Raw genomic sequence first — 22,624 nt, 5'->3', positions numbered from 1 at the left:
TAATTTTTTTTTTTTTTTTTTTTTTTTTTTTTCCGCTGCTGTTTTTTTTTGTAGTGTTGAAAATGACCATTTAAAATCCAGCAGTTTGCCTCAAACCGAACCACGTTTCCTTAGTGATTATAATAGAAACGCTCCTCTAGGTGATGGTGTAGATTCTGGCTTATGTCCAGGTCCTGGCATTTTCCAGTTCTCGACAGCGTTAAACGCGTTTGATGCAGCTACACATTCTTCATTCAATTGCATCAACTTTCACTTTTCGCATTTTCTATTCCTTACGTGCGTGTTTAAAATAAAAACAATTCATTTTCCTTCAGATTTAAATAACAAATGGCTCACTACATCTCAAACTGTTAAATGAAAAAGAAAAAACTACTAAGCTAAAAACAAAGCAATATAATGTTAAGTTGAAACACGAATTGGAAAAATTTTGAAAAACTCCCTGTGTCAGTTTTCCCTTTTCATACTGTTAGAAGAATGCAATGTTCTACGAAAATAAAATTATTGATACTTTTTCCCGATAAAGTAATGCAAAACAATTAAATGCAGGAAGTAAATATGTTTAATTATTCACCTCATAATAAATTTTAGTGTACATATGAGGTGATTGGGAAATAAAATTATAACTTACCATTTTACAGAAAATACGAGTGCAATTATATTGTTGAAACTCTCACCGACAACCACGTGATTTGCGCATGCGCGCAGCAAAAACTAAATCAGAACTTTTTAGTTGAACTTTGAGAACTCGTGATGGACGTTTGAGTGAAACACGTTAATCCTATTCTTCTGTGTTACATATATATTTTAGTTTAGTGCTGTGATGTAAATTAAATATCTTATTATCTTAGAAGCCTCCCTTTTTCTGTGAGTAGTGTATAGATGTACTTAAGAAAAATACTCCCGGATATCCCTTTGGAGAAGAAAGAAGATCGACTAAAAGGTAAGCCTTTTTACCTTTTATTTTCTAAGAATTATACATATATAGTATTATTTGGTGCATTTTTGTTCACCGTTATTTTGTTTTCTGATTTTTTGCAATCCATCTTAACTGAGACTCGTACAGGTAGTGTAAAAGATACGCTCAGTCATATCGCAATCCTAAATGAGGTTTAACCCGAACTCAGCTTAGAATGTCCATAGTTTGAGGTCAAGGCTTTAATCTAACAACCCAGTTATTCTTAACTTACTCTTTTTACCTCAAACGTAGCATTTATTTGCATCAGAAATTAGATTATTCCGCATGTATGTTCCTTTCATTTTAGTTATCCAGTAGCAGTTAAATATAGGAGAATGAACCCATGTAATACAAATGGTAGACCAGTGAGCTTTGGTCACATAATAGCTGGCGGTATCTTTATCCTGTTGCTGTTTGTGGTAATAAAACAACCATGCCCGTAGCGATTTATCTGTTCCAATTTATTTTTGTTTGTTCTACTTCTCCCAGCCAGCTGCGGTGCTCATTTGTTTTGAGTACCTCAGCGCTGCTTACTTTTCAATGGCACATAAAAAAGGTCGAGATCATTTATTCATTCCTTTTCGAAAGAATACGTAGCTTTATCAATGACAGTTTAACAGGATTAAATTTCTAAAATGAAAAATACCCGTGTTCTAATTGCGATACTTGTTTCCAAAGGGAGAAAGTATATATTATTCATATGACTAAGAACAGGTGACAGGAAACTCTAATGAATAATAAAAGTTCAAGTCATTCAGTCATTCAATTGGTTATTATTGCTATTTTTCACTCACCAGTTATTTCATACGGATCTATATTATCACTTCTCTTTTCGGTTTACTCTTTCGTTTACTCGACCTGTTTAAGTAGTTTATAAAGTTCTGACAGAAAATACTCACAGTAAAAAGACGACACTTTTGCTCAACCGAAACTGCATTCATAAAAACGCAACCGAGTGCGCAAGCCGAAATGTAACTTCAAACATTGTTCTTGACACAGGGTGGGACATTTCAATGAGCCAAACGTTATTTATGATGCAGTGGAACACCTCAGTACCTCAAATGTTGTTTATGATCCGACTCACACACAATGTGTGCAATATTTTTATTTGTTTATTTATTTATTCCCCTAAGTATATTCCTTATAGCAGTTTCATGTAATGTTATAATAACTCAGCACTTTTTATATCACATTACACATAAGTTAATATTCTACATCTCATTTTTTGAATAACGCTGTGATGTTAACATCAGAAAACAGTAATCGCTTTATTCCGATCAAAGTACAAAATTATATTAAAAATATTGTTAACAATGATTAAACATTTAATGAGCTATTTGCCACTGTTAACTCTTTTCCTCCTTTTACCAGATATTATTACGACTGTTTAGCTTTTACCTTAGGAAAACTGTTTGAAAACAGCTACTTGCGGTTCTTAAATAACTTTGCCTCTTCTGAAGTCATCTATGGTAAAAATGCTCATTCCCATAAGGAGATAGGAATACATAAGCAGATGACATAACAGTATTTTCCTCAGAATCTCAGGAGCCCACCAGCGGCCGAGCGGTAAAGTCGCTGAACACTGGTAGTTCGGTCCGAGGTTCGAATCCCGCGAACGGGCTGGCTGCATGGGTGTTTTCGTGGTTTTCCCCATGTGTAACGTGTATACGAGCCAGTTTCCCTTAGAAAGTCCTCCACGAAGGCATCCCTCCCCTTAGGCAGATAGCCCTAGTGTGCTTTGCCATAATTAAATACACCAACACCACACCACCTCAGAATCTCAGAACAAAGGAGACTTCTTTCTTTAGTTTAACCATAATTTCATAACAGTAGCTTCTTTAATATGAAGCTTCTATTTAAAATACTTTCATTACGACATTTAAAATTACTTTTCCAGCACATTAACGTTCTTTTTAAGCCATAAAAACAACAAACAGCGCAGTACACAGCAGTATCATTTCTACATTAATAGCTTTTTCAGCAGTATATTTAATAACAATTTTCCTGCAGTTGCACTTGACAGCAATATAGATCGCAATAAAGATGTCATTAAGCAGTAATGACATCTATATTGCTGTCTATATTATTATGCAAAATGCTAATTGAATATTAAATAAGAATGAAAGAAATTAAGGATAAGAGAATGTTTTTACAAAGTCAACAGAAAATTTCGGTCTCAGTTTAAAAGATATTTTTGATTTATTCTCAACTTCATAACATCCTTGCTATGAAAGGTTTGCTTCAGTTACAAATGAAGAACCTCTTCATCCGCAGCTGGACGTGGTATCACGGTAATATCAAAACCATTGATTATATTCCTTTATTTAGGTACTTGAATTTCCGTTTATCAGATGCCTCTTCACTGTAAATCTCTGGAAAGTTTTCAGACGGAATCAGAATTCTCTTAGTTTTTTAATTTACAATAAATAACACGGAAGGTGAAGGGTTTCCAAAATCAATAATAATTTCAGGAAAAAAAAAAAAAAAGGATAACCTGATAAAATCAGGATCATCGATAACCTCGCTTAAATCACTTTCCGATATATATATATATATATGTAAAAACGGAAAGAAATCAGAAACTGAATAACATTTAACTAATAAATACTATTAATGTTGCTCAAAATGCTGCGAAATTAATTAATTAAAAAAAGATAAAATGTATAGACTTAATATCAACCAAATAAAAATTCGCATTATTCCGATCAAAATGCAATATTTTAACAACAACAACAAAAAATCTGAAACCTTTCAGATTTTATATTACACCCAAAGGGGCGTTTTTATTAACGTTTTGTGTGTTACCTTTATTTATTAAGTATCATGTTAATCATATTAAATATATTAAAATATCATGTTATTAATAATCATCTTTATTTATTAAATATCATGTTTCACTTTAACGATAAAATTTAATCGAACAGAAATACCACAAAATATTTAAAAGAGCATATCTTTAGAATATCCGATACACAGTCTCGCACTCTGGAGATAAAAATGTTTTTTTTTTTTTTCGTAGAGTGTTGCCATTGCTCGCTTTGAAATCGTTGAGTTTGTCAATCAAAAATTCGTTCAATTTTTATAAAATATGAAATAGACAATAAAACAAATTCTAAATTCCAAATTTGGGTTTCCAGATGGCCAGTTTCAGGTGGAAAACGTACTTTATTTAAAATTTTATGGCTCTACGTACCGTCGCTTTATCACAATCCGGGAAACATACATACGTTTTATGCAGATTCTTCATTATTTAATTTCTTTAAATATAATACAGGGCTTTGGTGGTAACAGTTTGAAAAGTGAACCGACATTTAAAGTTTTCAACGCAAAAGGCCAAGACCTAATTAATAGCCCTTCTAGGCCAACGTCCTTTGGGCTAATAATAAAAATATTAGACTAATCAGTACAGAATAGAAATTTACAATCAGTACAGGATGGAAATTCAGAACAAATATAGAAGTTATGTCAACCCTTTTTCAAGTTTTTGATTCTATTATTTTTAATTTGTGCTTACCTGTTAGAAAATTTGCCATATTTAGTTGTATTTCATCTTTTTATATACATGTCTAAGATAATGAAAATAGATGAGATAATATACAAGCTTCAAGTTAGGCTTAAATTCGGCTTAAATTTGGTTATTTTCTGTTTCTGTCTTAAAAATAGCAACTGTTCATAATAAATCACTCTTAACTGAGTCAATTCGAAATTAATCTTTCTCACATGATCCTTACATAACGCTAATAATGGTGACAAATACGCAGCGCATCAGCCAATATTAATTTCACGTTTTCGAACCGAAACTTAACTAATAGAGAATGAAGCTGGAATAAAGTTAAATCATTCTGAAAGGTGATTTTATAGCATCGCATTCAATCTTTCGTTTCCTCCTGTCAACTTGCTGCTGCTCTTTCGTACTTCTGATATCTCGCTTACTTCAAAAGTGTGAAAATTCATTTAAGAACAAGTGAACTTTTAGCGGGCATGACTGCAAGTATTTCCGTCTTTTCAACATTTAAATTATATTATATAAATATACTTAAATGCTTTTGTTCTACATATTTTGAAAAATATTTATTTAGATTACTGCATTTTATTCAACCAATGCTGTGTGGATGGATTCTGAGTTTTGTGACCTTTCTACTTGTGTCTCCCAAACGGAATGGTAGTTAGTTGCTCTGTCTACCGTACTGAAAGGCCCGGGTCGTATCCCAGAGGAAACCATGGATGCTATAAATGTGTAGTGTCTTTGCGGCATGGGGGCACTCTTAAATATAATGGGCAGCCGAAACACCTCTCGTGTGCATTGGTGGTGGGGAAAGAGAAGTGGGAGATCCTCCCCCCCCCTCGCCTTAGAGGTGCTTTTCCTCAAAATTGCAGTGGAACTGGGCACAATCGTACTGTCGCCTATTTGGTGGCCAAGACAGGCGTAATCTTGTATTCCTTGCCGCGATAAATTTCGTAGGCTTGCTCTGTGCCCTGATGTCAGACGAGGGAGATTAGTAAGAGCAACAACAACGTTTTCCTTCTTTTTAGTCTCTCCAAAGATTTCTCATTACAGTTCATTACGATTTTTTCCCCCCTAATTTCAACCTTTTGATTGTGGATATATTTCCCAGTTTAGGCTAATAACCTAACATCCTCAAGATTTTTTTTAGTTTCATTTCCTTAAATCTTGACTTTTATTATTTAATTTAATTAATTTTATTTTGTAACAGTTTTTTAGTTGTTTTGAAAAATAAAAATTTAGCTTATTGGTTCTAATCAGACCAACTGTATGTCTGATTTCTTATTTCGAAAATTCTTATTGTCTAAATATTAATACAGCACTTTTTGTTTTGGGACACATCGCAGCAGATTATACGTTGGTGACTTCTTAAAAAGACTATTTTTTTTAAAAAAAATTATTCTTTATTTTCATAATAAAAACATTTAATGGCCTGACATTATTTAAATTACCTTAATTTTTTATTTGGAATTTACTTTTGATTTATTTCTTGAATTCATAGCCATTCAGCTATAACTCAAGAACGTGGCTCAGTCGAAAATCTTTTGTTTGCTCCTTGAAAAAGAGCAAAGAATTTTTAGTCCAAAGGGCCTTTGTCACTGAAGAATTATTGTTTTCATTTTGCGTTGAACCACTATAAACGGCGAATCACTTTTCAAACTGTTGCCACCAAATGTTAGAGTCCTGCATTATATTTGAAGAAATTAAATAATGAAAAAATCTGCATAAATGTATGTATATTTATCGCATTGTGATAAAACAACGGTACATAGAGCCATCGAATTTTGTATGGCGTAATCCTCCTACGAATATGGGCATGTGGAAGACCAAATTTGAAATTTGGAATTTGTTTTATTACCAATTTCATATTTTCTAAATCTTTAAGGAATTTAATTTTATGGTTTAAGTGCAAAGAACATTATATTTAATAAATAAAGGTAACACACAAAACGTTAAAAAAAAGGGCCTCTTTGGACGTAATTTAAAATCTGAAACCTTTCAGATTTTTTTTAATTAGTTGTTTTATTATATTACTTTATTACTCTATCTTTATTATGTATTTTATTGAATTGTTTTAATTTTGTTCAAATTTTGATGCATGTTCTTCTGTTAGAATGTTAACTATTGGTTTTGATTTAATGATTATTCATTACACCTTTATTATTTAATTAATTTCGCCGCACGCTGCGCGATATTGTCAATTTTTTAATTTCAATTTTGAATTTTTAAAAATTCTTGTTGATTATATATATATATATATGATTTACTGCATAGGAGGAATCAGCTTGCAGTCGGCATGGGCGGGAGGTTGAATGCGTATAGACGAAGATGACAAAACTCTATTTCGTCAAATCATTAATCTTCATTTTCGCTCATATCAAATCGTTTCTTAGTAGTTGAGATATTTCTAGATCATAAACAACTATAATACTTTTATATGCACATTACATCATCTTAGAATGGAAACAAAAGAGGGCATAGTAGCTTAGAGATGTTTGCAAGGCGAAAGTTAGGGAAAGGAATGACGTAATTAACTTGCCAGGGGTATTTATACCAAAGTACGAGTAGATGCAAATGTAGATATAAGCTATGATTGGTTAATTTTAGGTTGTTATATAACATCGTAGAGTCCCGAATTTGGGAGAACAGATGAATTTAGGGGGAGAACACCAAATCTAGAATTGTTAATTCTGAGATTGCCAGTTATTCTTAAAGCAGCTGTCGTATTTCGTTATTTCTCATATATATCGACTAGCTCGCAATCTAAGAGCAGTGATTCTCAAAGCGTAGGTCGTGATACAATTTTTGATGGCTCGTGAAAATTTTGAAAATTTTCGTTAACTAATACTACACAATTACCAATACTACAATTAACCAATACTACAATTAACTAATACTACACATTAATTAATAATATTAAATAAATAAGGAAATTTTTAAAATTTTCGTTTTCCTTATTTATTTAATATTATTAATTAATGTGTAGTATTAGTTAATTTTCAATAATTAAACATATTTATTTATCATTGGCTTATTAATAAATTATTTTTACCCAGGTCTCTTCTTTCGCTCGCTCTTTGCTTGAAAATAGTCATGTGTGTAAGGGTTGTGATGCTGAAAATTTTGGGAAACTCTGATCTACTTTATGATAATAAGTAAAAATGCCATCTTAACCATTCGTGATATTACACTGACGTTTAATTTATACTGACGTTAAGCTTATAAGCATTTAGAGGGAACATATAATTCCTACTCTTCAGCATAACAGATGTGATAAAAGACCATAAATTCTTGAACTCAGAATTTAAAAAAAAATTAATAATTAATTAAATGTACATTTTTCTTCAGTGAGCGAAAATTTTGCAAGTCCAGCCAATAAATACAGCAACATAATTTTAAAATATGTCAGAGTCACATTGTGGTTAACCTACGTTAAAGTTCAAGAATTTTGGATTATATAGATTAAACAATTTGATCTTATTCCATACCAGTCAAAATGAGTAGCATGTGAGTGCCAGAACAAAATCAAAACTTGAATCATTTATTTGTTAACAGCGAGAAGTGTTGCGCATTAGTTTCACACGATCTAAAGATTTTGCCCTGTGCGGTTATTAAAAAATAGAACTAAGGTCTTGCAAACAGATATTATACACCGCATACAGAAAATCAAACCACAGAATTTGAGGATAAAAAATATACGATTGTCTACAGATATTTTGCCGAAGGTAACATTGTATGGTTTTACAGTACTTAAACTGTCGTAAAGACAAACAGGTACCTTCAGAGCACAGTAACCAAAACTCAGGTGAAGATTTAAAATAAACCTGTTATTCATACGTTAGCCTGACGGTTACACAAGCTATACAGTAACTGAAACTCAAACGCCGCTACTTGCAAGAAATTATATAATATTAAATACATATATATTACACACATACATATAAAGTATTAAACACATGAACTATTAAATAAATTAAATTATAATGTAAAATGTAAAATAACATGAGCCTACTAAGGTTTAGTTCGCTCCTTAATATATCACGAAGTAATGGCGGCTAAAGCTTGTAAAGCAACTCAGTAACAGTGAGATGTAGCAGAATAACAAGTCATCAAAAGCTGCCAAAAGCATTTTTCCAAGCTCAAAAACTCTGCGTTTTATATACATTAACAAATATGTATCCTAGTGGGAGTGGACGAAAGTGGAAGTGATAATAGAGACAAAATAATTAGATTAAGTAGGTTAACATAAAACTCTACAACGTGGATATTAACAGCATTTCATCAAAGAAGTTGGCAGAATATACATATGAAAATGGCAAATCAAATCACACTCATACATAACACAAAAATAAAATGCTCAATTTAGATTTCAGAAATTTTTCAAGCACTTTAATAGCGCGCATATTATTAGCCTAAAACAACAACTAAAATAACGACAATTTAAGCTTCCTTGTATTGCTTAATTGTGTGAAGATAATATATTATAAAACACCAGTTTTTTTATTCGCTGCAGCCCACCAGCGGCTGAGCGGTAAAATCGCTGAATACAGGTGGTTTCGACTTGAGTTCCATTCCAAGCTAACGGGCTGGCTTCATGGGCGTTTTCGTAGTTTTCCCCATGTGTAACAAGTATACGAACCAGTTTACCTTAGAAAGTCCTCCACGAAGGCATCCCTTCCCTTATGCAGATAGCCCTAATACTATAATCAACTAAACCAAACCATCTTTGCTGCATTCTCTTGTTCTATAGTTTGCTTTCAGTTATCTGCCTGCCAGAGTACTAAATTAGAAAGAGAAATTTTTTTAAATGTTTAAATCAATTAGGTTGCGAATTTTACAAAATTTATTCGCTCATTTTAGTTATGTCTTCAGTGGAACTGATTTCCAAAATAATATATGTTGGCAAAACATTATTATTATTTTTTGTAAATAACTTAAGTTTTCAACACTTCTGACTGTTACATTTCTGAATGCAGAAAAAACTCAAATACATTAAGTATTCAACGTAAAACCATTCGATTAACTATCTACTGACATAAAAGGTATTTAGTTTTCTGAATATTTAGTACAAATATATTCATTAGTGACATGTATAGGCTTATGTCACTAATGAATTTAATTAATGTTCGGGATATTCTGAAATGGAAATATACCTAACAAATTGACTAATATGTAAAATTTTCCCCCTTCATATTAGTTACAGTTATAGTTGCATTTTTCATTATTTCTTTAGTTAATATATTATTATTAATTAATATCTATCTTATTCCCTTTCATCTTATTATTCATGCGAGAATAAACTAGTTACGCATACACAAGGAAAAAAGATAATTAACGCAACTACATTAGATGGTAAAAGGTTCATGGAGAGAGAAGAAAAGATTCTTCCGTCATGAGTCAATTTTAACAATCAAGATTATTTGCACATCAAATTTGTTTTTGTTAATGATAGAGAATGAAAATTCCTATTGTGCGAAAGAAAAATGATTAACAAGTATTTCAAATCATTCAAATTTTTCAGCACGACACAAAAATGGTAGCAAAAGACATTGATGAAAGTTTTCAGTAGCAGAACTTCTCATTAATCTAACGAAACATCCCCTACTATGAAACAATTTTGAGCTTTACCTAGATCTCATTTCTTAAACATAAAAATAGATTTTCACTCGTCGATTACGGAAATTACGTACCACATTAGAAAACTGCTTACTTTATTAAATATGGAAGACGACCATAACAGGTAATATAACGTGTTTGTTACAGCCACCAACCGGTTGCGCCTAATCAAGATAATGCGATCGAAAAATGCTTTCCACCCTATGCGTCCAAACCGCATAATGCGCAATAAATCTTCAGGAAATGTCGCTTAGCAGACTGTGAGAAACAAAACTGGCTTGCGAGAAAAATCATTTGGAGAATTTATGTAATATTCAGCTTCGAGCACATAAAGCGCAAAAGTTAAAACTCTTAAACAAGAAATTGCGTTTGTTGTGCATCTTTTCTTTGGCTAAACAAAATTTCAAAATAAGATTATTCTTAATAGCTCCATGACTACGAGAATGTTACGAAGGAGAGAACAGTAGAGACATTTAAAATCTGAGAAAATAGTAGAGACATTTAAAATCTCCCAAGAGAAAAATGAACATTTAGCAAGTTTTCATGACTGTGCTTCGCAAGAAGATCGATTAGAAGGCACGTCGGAGCTTTCCAGCCTACGTAAGACACATCAATGATTTCGATGAGCTTCATAAGAGTTTCGCCGAGAGAGTTCGTCCACTGCTTTATGCTTTCACAAAACCAATATAGTATGCAAGTTTAGAAAAGGATGGCCTTAAATATTGATCTATGAAGTTTCATTAAAAAAAAGTAGAGACTTTTATGAGATCAGTTTCTACCTTTCAACGCTGTAGTTGTGAAGGTTATGGAAAAATTAAAATCTAACTTCTTATATAAATTCTGGTAAAAATATTCATTATCCTTTAACTAGTTAAAAATTAAATATTTATTTATACATAAATTAATATATATTTTCATAGGCTCGGCTACAAATAATAAGGATAGCGATTTCAGTCAGTTCGGAACCATTAGTTCGCCAAAACGAGCAACCTTGGTTTGGCAGCTGTTTCCCTAGGAAAAGATATCGATAATGCAATTCGTTCTAGATTATTTCTGCAAAATTCGCAGGTAAAAGTACCAAATATTTTATTTTTAATTAAAGAATAATTGTTATTTTACAAACTGGAATTTTCTCTTTAAAGGAAATATATTTTTAAATAGTAGAGTTCGCTTTTACGAAATTCTTCCACCGATAGTATCGAAAGACCTCTTATAAAATTCTCGACATTATTTTAAAAAACTTCTAAAGTACGATTTTAGGCTCATTGTTTGACCTTTAACTAGAATGGTTAAAAAGGTTTAAATTAGTGCAAAACAGGTGTGGTCAAGCTCTACGGACCCATACACAAAATTATACATACTGTCGAAAAGTCTTTACAAACGTAGAAGCATTTATTTATACAAATGACAGCTGCTTTTTAAGATAAAACACACACAGTATGACACTGAATATGATGAAGGCAGCGAAATAAGCATAATATTCCCCAGATTAACATAAAAGTATTTTTTAAATAAAACATGATGCTCGCATGCAAGGGACCTATTCTATATAGTTGCTATTATTATATAATACATACATTAAAACATTCTATATCGATCTATTCTATACATATTCTATATACATTAAGATATTCTATATAGATGTACTCCATTTAGATTAAGATATTCTATATATATTCTATACAAATTAATATATTCTATATAGATCTGTTCTATACAGAAGCCTACAGGACCCGTTTCTCGAGCACGCTGCAAAGTTTAAATTCGAAAGAAGTACGTTTCGTCATCCGTTTGATTTGTTGCAGAAGTTTGCTATAACCTCAGAGATGCGCCGTTTTGAAATTGTGTTACTTATACATTCAGTGGTATTCCTGCTATTAAACAATATTTGCTTAGTATAGCAGAAATTTACTACACATATTTAACCGTAAATTCTAAACTAAGATGATTTAAGTGTCTCTCAGAAGGCTTTAGTGGAAGACAGGATGCTTTCTCACGGTCTTCCTAACTGAAACGGAGAATTTCAGTTGGGTATCCTTCACAAGGTAAGTGATCAGTTTATGAAACTTTTTATATTCAGATATTTTAACTTACAACCTAGCTTTAGTATTAATAAATCATAACTGTCGTAGATCTTCGAACTTCATTAGACACCTTATAAATCATTCCTGTTGTCTTAAAAACCAGTCAAAATTTTGTGGTCTCAAAAGTTTACGCTTTGGACAAGCGACAGCATATTCAAAAACCTTGTGTATGCAAGAATAACATCTAAAAATAAAGCGCATCATATACGGTGCCATAAGGTATATCGAAGATAATATATCAAGCGAAGACCAGAGTCCTTTTCGGGGAAAAAAAATAAATTTAACAAAAATCAACTTTCGGTTAAAGTTGATTTTGTGAATCCCTTCCATTTCTGTGAATATTTAAGCACAAAATCAATTTATTAAAGGTAGAATGAAATAAAAAAATCGAATTACCCTAAAAAGAGTAGCTATACTGAAAGGTTAAATAATAAACTGCTACTGAATTGCTGCTCGTAGCCTTTTCTAGTAGCACGAATTTGAAAATCTATCGTTTAGATACATAGTAGTATAAAATATGTGTTAGCAAAAAGTACAACATTTTTAATATATTATTTAATAAATTCAATGCATGGCTCAGAGGAAAATTTCGTCTCCAGATTTTTAAGAGTGGGATCTGGAGTACTTGGATCCACAAAGTTTCCACAGAATGAGTAGTAGAGATTCCTCTGAAGAGCAAAGGCGTCCTATATTGTTTTCATATAAAATTTACTAAAAATAAGAAAAGTACACAAATAAAGTATTTAGCGTTCAAAAAGCATATTTGACCAATTACAAACACATGAAAACATTATTTGTAAGAATACGGCACTCTTTATATCAGCGGCACTCTTTATAAACAAAAGAAATAATACGTTTGGTCTTCTATACCTTATACTCGATTTTCACGCTACATGGCTCATGGCGTGTCTTTCGGTGTACGTATTGACTGTTAGCGATGTACGTAGAGTTAAGCTGTGTTTTTCTTCATACAAAACATTAAAAATTTGGTGATTATTTTTGTTTCAAGTACAACAATTTGTATGACCAAAGGCAGAAAGACTAAAACGGGTCGTGGTTCGATTCTTGGTGGTGTAAGGAATTTTCTGCAGTACTTAAATAATTTTCCCAATGTACAATTTGAGCCAGCTTCTAAAATCTACTGAAATGCATTTCTCTTCTTAGATTGATTTTTCCTTTTTCTGTAATACAAATAACTTGCCTATCTTTCTGTGTGAATGCTGAATAACGATCTCTGTGAATCATTGGTGGACATAAGTTTGTAAATTTTGTGGCTGATGAAACACAGTGAATTTCTCTAATAGATTCAAACAGAAACGTCTGAAAAGTTACGATTTGTAATAACTTTTCGTAATCGCTAAGATGAACTGCAGACGAACTCTTTCTTCGGCTAATAAACTTGCTTTTGGTAGTAAAGAATCACAATATATATTTCTGCAGTAAAAATTCATTTTCCTTAGCATTAACGCAAAGAAATCCGAAAGAAATTGTAGTGTAAAATATGCATTTTCATTGGTTGGTGAACAGTATTAATTATATAGCATAAAACATCTTATTATTTAATAATTAAAGCTTACAAATTAACAATAGCAGCTTCAATTTATCTTTTATTTATATTAAAGAAATTGATGTCACAAGACAAAATAATCATTCGTTGATAATCACATACAGTAAACGTTAATGCTTATACAATAAACATTTTACGAGGATTACATATAAAACCATTTATGGCAACAGCAATTTAAAATTTTTCAAAAGTTCATTATTTTAGTTCGGTGAAGCTTGGATTCTTTCCTTATTTTCTTTCTGTTTTACATACATTTAGGTATTTAATATTAATTTTTCCCCATTACTTTTTTAATCATCATCATTATATATTACATTTCTGTCGTAAAAACTATTTTGTTTCCCCATTTATGGAGAAAGGAAAACTGATGAACGTTTTGCGAGTTTAGCTGTTGATGAATATTATTTACACTACATAAACATTGTAGTGTTATAATTAAAAATTGAATATGGTCATAAGGTTTTCTGGCGGCTATTGCCATTATATAACGTAATGTTATACGCACGGGGAGCACTGGGATGCAGAGTAACGTCTCACCAAATGAAAAATGAGTGAATGTGCGTAACACACTCTATATTTTTAAAAACCATATTCTGGTATAATTTTGAGATGTCTGATCTGATTTGTGTAGCTCATAGAAAATACATATTATTTTAAGCATAGCCGGGCATTTGCCTTCGATTTATAGAATAATTTTGATTCCTTTTATATTAAACTTTAATGCGAAAAGGTAAAGCAGTATCCCAGAGTCTAATTTTTGGGGTGAGATGGAAGACGTAGGAATTGTCTATCGTTCAGTGGCCTAATTCAATGATCAAATAGAGGAGCTATCTATAGGGCACGGGTGTATAATAAAGCGATAAAATTAGATGATAGAATAATTGATCCCTTTGGTAACTATTTTTTCCGCTTATATAATTTATTGCAATATTTTATTTTTCACAGAGTAAGAACATAATAAACAATGTTTCATAAATTAAGAAAAGGAAATTAACTATGAGCCTAAATTATGTATGTATATTTTTTCTTCAATAATTTTCCTGCACTATTTTGGTAGCGGCAGTAGCGATATTGGTTCGATTCTCAGTATCCTAAATTTCTTTTCTTGTTTTTGTTGAAGAATTAGATGAAAGGGGACCTAACGTTCATGACAATTTTCTGCTTCAACCATTCAACACATTAAAAAAGTAGATAAAAGATCATATTATAATTCTAGACTACATCATGTTGTTGACTGAAGAATTTATCTGCAAATGATTCGCACGAATTCAAACAGCTTATCGGTTATTTATACATCACTTTTTTTCCCTCGGGGGGGGGGGGGGGGAGAGGCTTCTGAATATGTTAGTTGTAAAACACAGAAAATGAAAATAAATCTTTGTTCCATTTTCATTGACAAATGTTTAAGACCATGCATAAAATGACAGTTTGTAATACAAGGAAATAGTATTTCATCCGGAATCATTTCTTTTTTGTAACCTCAACATATATTTAAGACACTGAGTCTTATTATTCCCTTCTTTGACTTTCTGTAATACTACTCCATAATATTTTTATTCTGAAATTGACTGAGATTTTCTGGTTTACAACTTTATAATGTGTAAGAGTTCGTGGTTGGCTTAAGTCAGATGATTGCGACGGCTATGGTTATAAAGTGATTATTTTCTTCTTGAGGAAAAAATTCACAACCGGAGTGCTATGTCTCGGGTCATTAACTTTGGAAAATGAAACCACTCATATTAGACTGCGCGTATGTTAGCATACTATTTTTTTAGAATGTTAGTGCTTTGAAATCGATCCATAATTCGTCAATGACACGCATTTGTTCAGAACCACAACGAGAAAAACACGCCCACATCCTTGCATCCCCCAAAAATAAGATGAATGCTTGAACTTAAATTGCGCCGGAGCCCACCGGAGCCCGGATTCGATACTTCTTAGTTCTTGTGATAGATCGTAGTTCCAGCCGGAGTGCACTGAAGCCCTAAAGCCTGAATTAAAACTTAATTTTAATAAATTTTTATTTATCTCTTTACATTTGATTAAATTGTAATTACAAATTATTAGTTTAATTAATAATTATTTTACTATTTTATTAGTTACTTAATTTATTTTTGTTGGTCTTTCCTTCAATAGGGCTTCGGCTCTTCTAATTTTAGATATTAAGTTTTGTGAAAAATGCATTGTCATTTCAAATCTTGGGTAATTCAATGCCTAATACATCGTATAACCATTGCATGAAACGTGACTGAACTTCGATTCGACAGTAAATAAAAAAATTTCTAGCCCCTTTTACTTGTCCAACATTTATGGACTTCATTAAATGCAAGCTCTTTTCCTTTCCCTTCCTATTGTTGTTGCTATTATTATTGGAACTCAGAACTAGTTTCCTACGCCGTCTGTAACAAAACTGTCTTCTAAGCATTATAGCAAGGATTCGAATGCGATTATGGGTAGTCATTTCAGCTGCAGTATCAGTTGCAGAACCGAAAACTATCCTTTTTCACTTAATAGATGGATTCTAGGATCTATCGCTAGAGCCGTTTTCTTTCGTGGTCTACCTCTTTTTAGTTGATCAAACACTAATCTTAACAAACGTGAGCCCTTGTTATGCTTGCTGGCAAACAACTTTGACCTTTCAACATTTTCGGCAATGTTATATTTTATTTATATCCACCATTCACATTTTTTTTTTTTTTTTTTTTTTTTGTTTCTGAAGCTTAAGAATTTAAATTAGAATTTACTACAGGTTACTAGTTAGTCGGATCACCTTAAACTAATGTCCGCTGTTCAGGAGAGGATCGAAGAACGCAGTACTGCGACATTGTGCTTTGTTTATTCTGTTCTTGTTACTCTAGATTTTGAGATTAATAAGGTCAAACAAACAAGTGGATTATATAAAACTAAATTGTTGGAAAAATGACACATGTTACATTTATATAGAATAATAATTCGTCACCTTAAGGTATTGCCGCTGCTGTGGACGTATGTAAAGAAATTCAATTCACTTAGAAGATGAAGAAAATTTTTACTTCTTTAATTTCTTTCTTTGTTTTAATTTGCTTTTCTGCAGTATCAGTAATTTCTTGAAAAGAAAGATATGATAGAAACATGGATATTGGCTTATATTCGATAAGATTTAACCGTTATAAATGCTTTTATTATTTAGTTAAAATTTTAACGCAGATAATTTTTTAATAAGTTATTTGAACATTTTTAGCTTGTTCTCATTCGGGAACACATCTCACCTCATACGGATATATTTTCTCATAATAAATACATTCGCACAACAAACAATACTAAATTTAACCTCTCAAATGACACTACGCAATTGCCCAGTAATTTAATTTTGAATTTATCTGAATTACTTTTATAATTTCTTCATTAAAACTTTTTTTAAAGATCGAAGTTACCAAAAGTGTCTACTTACAGTGAATACTCAATATTTTCCGCTTTAAAAATTTATTTAAAGTCAGGTTAGTTGAAGTAAATATTAAAATAAGTGAGCTACTACGTAAAATCAGAAAAATAACTCAATTTAAATAACGCTATATGTTCGTAGGGATGATATCACTGGGTAAGTTATTAATACAAATTTTCACCTTTGTCCATCATTCATTTGTTTTTGAAAATAAGTTTTTATTATTAGTCAAACATACTAATGTCCGTTATAATATTTGTGCAATAACATCAGTATAACAGTTTACTTGAATTTTATATAAAATTCTCCTTTAGGTGTTTGTGTCTCTGATCATATAAGCTACGGATAAAAAATTAAATCCGTCACTGAAAGATTTTGTTAATGTAATTAAATAAATGTTTTAGTAGTTGCATTTAGTTCATGACATTTTGTTACCTAATATTAAGCATTATAATATTCCGTATAGATCAAAATCTATCAAATTTTCTTTCAAATACCTCCTCCTTCTCCTTTTTTTCAGACTTAAGTATTTATGAATAATTTGCTAATAATGTACAGCTTAACGATCATAAATTGTGCATTTCACGTTAAATTTTTAGCCTTATGTGAATGAACTATGTATAAAATAGTAAGTTTATTAAACGATAAAAAACTCATTCTTCGAACCTTTTGTCTAAAAATAATGATGAAAAATATATAATCACTGCAGCTAAAGGTCTGACTGGATACCTGTCGTGGTTTTCCCAATAAATAGTTCAAGCTAATGTTACTTAGAAGTCCTACAGGAATGCTTCCCAAAGATCTCAAGCACTTCGTTGTAATAGTAATAACTTACAGAAATTTTCTGCGTAATTTGCTATATAATAATTTATTAATAATATATAATTTGCTCTATAATAGCTTACCGATCTCATCTTAAATGATGAAAAGCAACTTACTGAACTTTGTGTGTAACTGTTGAACAACAACTTACCGATCTCCCTTTGCAAAAATTGTATATAATTTTACGAATGTCGTAGCACAAGGAAGCAGCAGTAATGTTTTTCTTGTATATTCAAATAACAATGTAAGTGTGAGATTTCGTTGTTTAACTCGACATCAGTAATCAATCGAAAGTGTGATAACGCCACCTTTTGTAACAACTTCTTCACAATGATTTAGATGAACTGTAAACGATGAATGAGTTGCCATCTTCCTAGGACTCGACAGGAAAAATGTACACGCAAACAAAAGACTGAAAAAGGGTAACTTCTCTGATATTACTGATGGTCACATACAATGATGCTCCACTGATCATACTTCTTTCAATTTTGCTACTTTCCAGCAATATTTAACTTTACACGGAGCACAGAGGAACACTTACAGCCATTTCTTTGTTTCCAAAAGCAAATTATTAATTTTTGCTGAATGAATTAAAGCTATTGTTTAAATTACAGTTAGTATTTCTTTAAATCGTTTAACAATAGATGAAAAAATATTAGTTTTAAAAATGCTGATCATTTATACATGCTTCCGATTACAGTTTCTCAGAATGTGGCAGAGAATTTTATAAAAGCAGTATCTAACTTTGACCTTCTATAAACGTAAAAGTTAATGATATTCTAAAATATATTGCTCTGATCTTATGTTGAAATAAATGGTCAATTGCAATAAATCATATGACTGAATTCATTTGCTCTGCATATAAATCCAATCTCTGTAATGCCTTTAAGTAATTGTCATGTAATTATTTTCGATTTTAAATTATATGGCTTCCCCATGAAAAATTTCAAAAAATGAAAACCCAAATATGACCATTTATGATAAATAACTAAGTTATATTTTTCATAAGTATACTGTTAAAATATTTTACATATATGACAAATAAGTGTATTATAATAAGTCAATGCAGTGGAAATTCGATTATTGATCATTTTTAACCATCATTTTCTACCCCCCCTACCCCGAAAACTCGTAATGTATGACAGGTTATGTTGTGCAATGATCTATGAATCTATCACTGTTTTGTGCGTACGACTAAAATTCTGTTCTTCCGTATTCAACTGCGAAATGCATATTGTCTGAAATTATAAAACAATAATAGTAATAATAAATAAAATAAAAAATAAAACTTAGTTACATAGGACTATGTACTAAGTTTTTGTATACTTCTGGCTACTCCAATGGATTAAAAATATAGCATAATGTTTAATTTTAATTTAAGCTGAATTTTAAAGTCTTCTAAGAAAATAAGATTTTTATATTTATTCTGTACAGAGTTGTTATTCCTCATGCTTACAGATTGTTTAAAATTCTTTTTAATTATTATATTTAAAATATAGTAAGCTAGCTAAGGAATTATAACGTCAAAAGCATTCTATTCTAGTTTTCAGTTTCATCCGTATTATACAATGTACTACGCTAATACTGCGTTTTCGAAAGCCCGTATCCAGTAGTGATGATAGTGGTGGAAGTCGTTTCTATGCCCATCTCTTCTCTAATGCGTCTGTAACGACTCTCGTCCGACTGACCGATGATCGAGGTTCACTGGATGTCTGTTTATGACAAATAAGTATAATACTTACGTTGAAAAAAAAAATGTCAAAAGTAATTTCAAGTAGAATAATAAATAAAATATGTCGAAAATTATTCCATTTTGAAGTAGAAATAGCAATAGTAGTTTGAAAAGTATTCTTTTTTAAATGAATGTTCCCAGTTAAGATACTAAGAAAGTAAATGCTTGTATATATGCAGTATGTAAACAAATTCACTACAAAAATTAATTTGTATAACATGATAAATTCTACGTACATGGCATAAAAATAATCGAATACTATAATTTACGTGTATAAATAAAATAAGGGATTAAAAATAAGCCCAAAATTAGGGGATTAAAGACTACTGACATATTGATTGAATCAAGTTTCACTTGTTTTCGTAGTCTCGTAACAATATTCTGCAAATTTTTTTTAGTTACTTCTTCTTTATCATTCGAATTACTTATTTAATTGTTTCATTTTCTCAGTGTTAAAAATTTCTAAAAATTAAGTTCCCTATAATAACAATATTTTTCGTAATAAGCTATTTCTCCTTCTTCATATTTATGACCCAACTTTAAGCACTTATTCTGTGATGTTTCCACAAATAAATTCACTCATTTTTTTTTTTTTATAATTTCCGCTACAATCTGTTGATACATACATGTAATACTTGCATGTGATTTTACATTCTTTTTTAATGACGAACTGTTAGCTCACTTTTTCAGGAAAACATAAAGGTTTTCATTTATGTGTGTGTGTGTGGTGGGGGGGGAGGTCATACAATTATTTTCTCTTTTGAGTATTTCAAAATATTTCAACACATGTATACTGGATTTTTCTTTCATTATGAATGATAAGAATGGACATCCCGGCATCGAGTTATTTTTCAATATGCTTTCTTACTATTCTATCCGCTTCAAGACCTTGCATTTTACAAAATTCATATAAAACTTAAAAATTTATCTCTGCAATCAACAATCTAAACTGCTTTTATTTGCACAGACACATTCCTTAGTTTTATGAAAAATAATAAAATTTAAATGATTGAAAAAAAATATTAAAATAATTTTCGGTACTTTTCCGTTTTACCGGCGCAAGCGATAAAGTCGCTAATAATGGTGCAACCGATGCCAAACGGAATATTCTCGCTGGTAACCTTTTACGCCTCATTTTCAAAACAAGTCGCAGCTTTTTCTTATCAGATTGATTGTTTCTTTCAATACTGACATATAATTACATAGAATTTTTATCAGATAGTTCAGTTTTATGTCCAAGGCCATTTTCGGTAATTAAGTCAATTAGGATGCAAACACAGCGCTTACCCGAAGCCGAAAATATAGAAAAGGTAATGTCAAGAGTTAAATTCATCAATTCTAATGAGAATGCATTAGCGAAGTAAAGTACTGCAGTTTTACATAATTTCTGAGTAAGCTATTCGTACGAATTGAAATATTTCTTGCATTTAAACTTGTGTTCCAAATTAAGATTTAACTTGAAATTAATGTAGATAATTACTGAGAGCATTAGATTTTTGTAGAGAGTAGTTTACGTGAGATGAGATCGCTTGGGGTCACGTGATATGAACCGGCGAATCAGGATGCTGAACCATGAAAGCGTAGTAAATTCTTAAATTAATGTCTTTTTACAAATTTATTGTCTTTATTTATCGGTTTTTATAAAATTTTAAGCGATATTAAAATGTTTATGCCTTTAAAAAAAGAATTCTTAAAACTAACATATTTTTAAATATTTTTTATGTGTATACTGTATGTTGACGCCAATAAAGTCTGCTTGGCGAGATTTGCGCCGGCGAAACGGAAAAGTACCTAATTTTCTTTTTCCAGTTTGGAAAAATTATACAAATCAATCGCTAATGCTAATAATTGTATATGCTGTGAAATACTGAAGCACCGACTTCTCTAGCGTTATGTGATAAAAATAAAATTCATAATGCATGTTAAGCAATCAAGCTGCGTAATACTTTTGGACACAGATAAAAACATTAAATCACGTTCATTTACTGTTTAACGTATATGAACGTGTGTGTGTGTGTATGATTATGGCAAAGCCTCGAGGGCTATCTGCCTAAGGGGAGGGATGCCTTCGTGGAAGACTTTCTAAGGGAAACTGGCTCGTATACACGTTACACATGGGGAAAACCACGAAAACGCCCATGCAGCCAGCCCGTTCGCGGGATTCGAACCTCGGACCGAACTACCAGTGTTCAGCGACTTTACCGCTCGGCCGCTGGTGGGCCGTATATGAACGAAAATGTGAAAAATTATTTTAATCTTCACTTATGATAACCAAAAGTTTACTAATTAACTGGTTATGGTAAAATATACGAGACTATTCTTGTTGGGAGAAGATCGGCTTTCATAGAAAATAGATATAAGTAAGATTAATCTAAGTTAAGAACGAAGACGAGGAAGGCGATCTTTTTCTCTCCAGAAAAAAAACTCAAACCTTACTGAGCAGGTATGTGTAATTTCAATTAGATTCATTCTACTGATTTCTGAATAATTAAACCGTGAATAATTATTAATAGGATATCAACGACATATTTCAACCATCATAATCAACTACCAGGGTATAAAATATTTTTAAGACATTAACTCGAAAGTGAAAATTATACTTTTAACAGAATATTTAAGAATTTTTCAACATAAGGTATCTTACTATAGGCGTATTGGTGTCATTTAATAATTAAATAACTATTTAAGAAGATAGTTGACAATGACGCATCAGTGACATATTTTGTATCCATCTAATCCAATTACCAACATAAATAAAATTATGATATCATATTTTGTATCACCATACTGTAAATATTTTGTGTCCATTTAATCTAGATGCGAATATAAATAAAATTATATCATATTTACTATCAACATAACGTAAACCGTGCAGTAATTTAAAAAGTACGTTTCCTTTTGAGAAATCTAACTGGCGATTGA

General features: G+C 31.2%; 1 long non-coding RNA gene across 1 annotated transcript in view; it reads left to right on the top strand.

Annotated features, from left to right (window-relative positions):
- Nucleotides 1-416: 416 nt before the first annotated feature.
- Nucleotides 417-22,624, top strand: part of LOC146992964 (uncharacterized) — a 91,548-nt gene continuing 69,340 nt past the window's right edge. The window contains exon 1 of the long non-coding RNA XR_015039066.1: nt 417-940. This is a non-coding gene — a long non-coding RNA (uncharacterized LOC146992964). The remainder of the gene's footprint in view (nt 941-22,624) is intronic.

This window comes from Stegodyphus dumicola, chromosome X2, assembly GCF_044657685.1.
Source record: "Stegodyphus dumicola isolate Sdum_Otavi_A_Nest chromosome X2, ASM4465768v1".
Classification (NCBI taxonomy): Eukaryota; Metazoa; Arthropoda; class Arachnida; order Araneae; family Eresidae; genus Stegodyphus; species Stegodyphus dumicola.
This window is presented reverse-complemented; position numbering and strand designations above follow the sequence as displayed.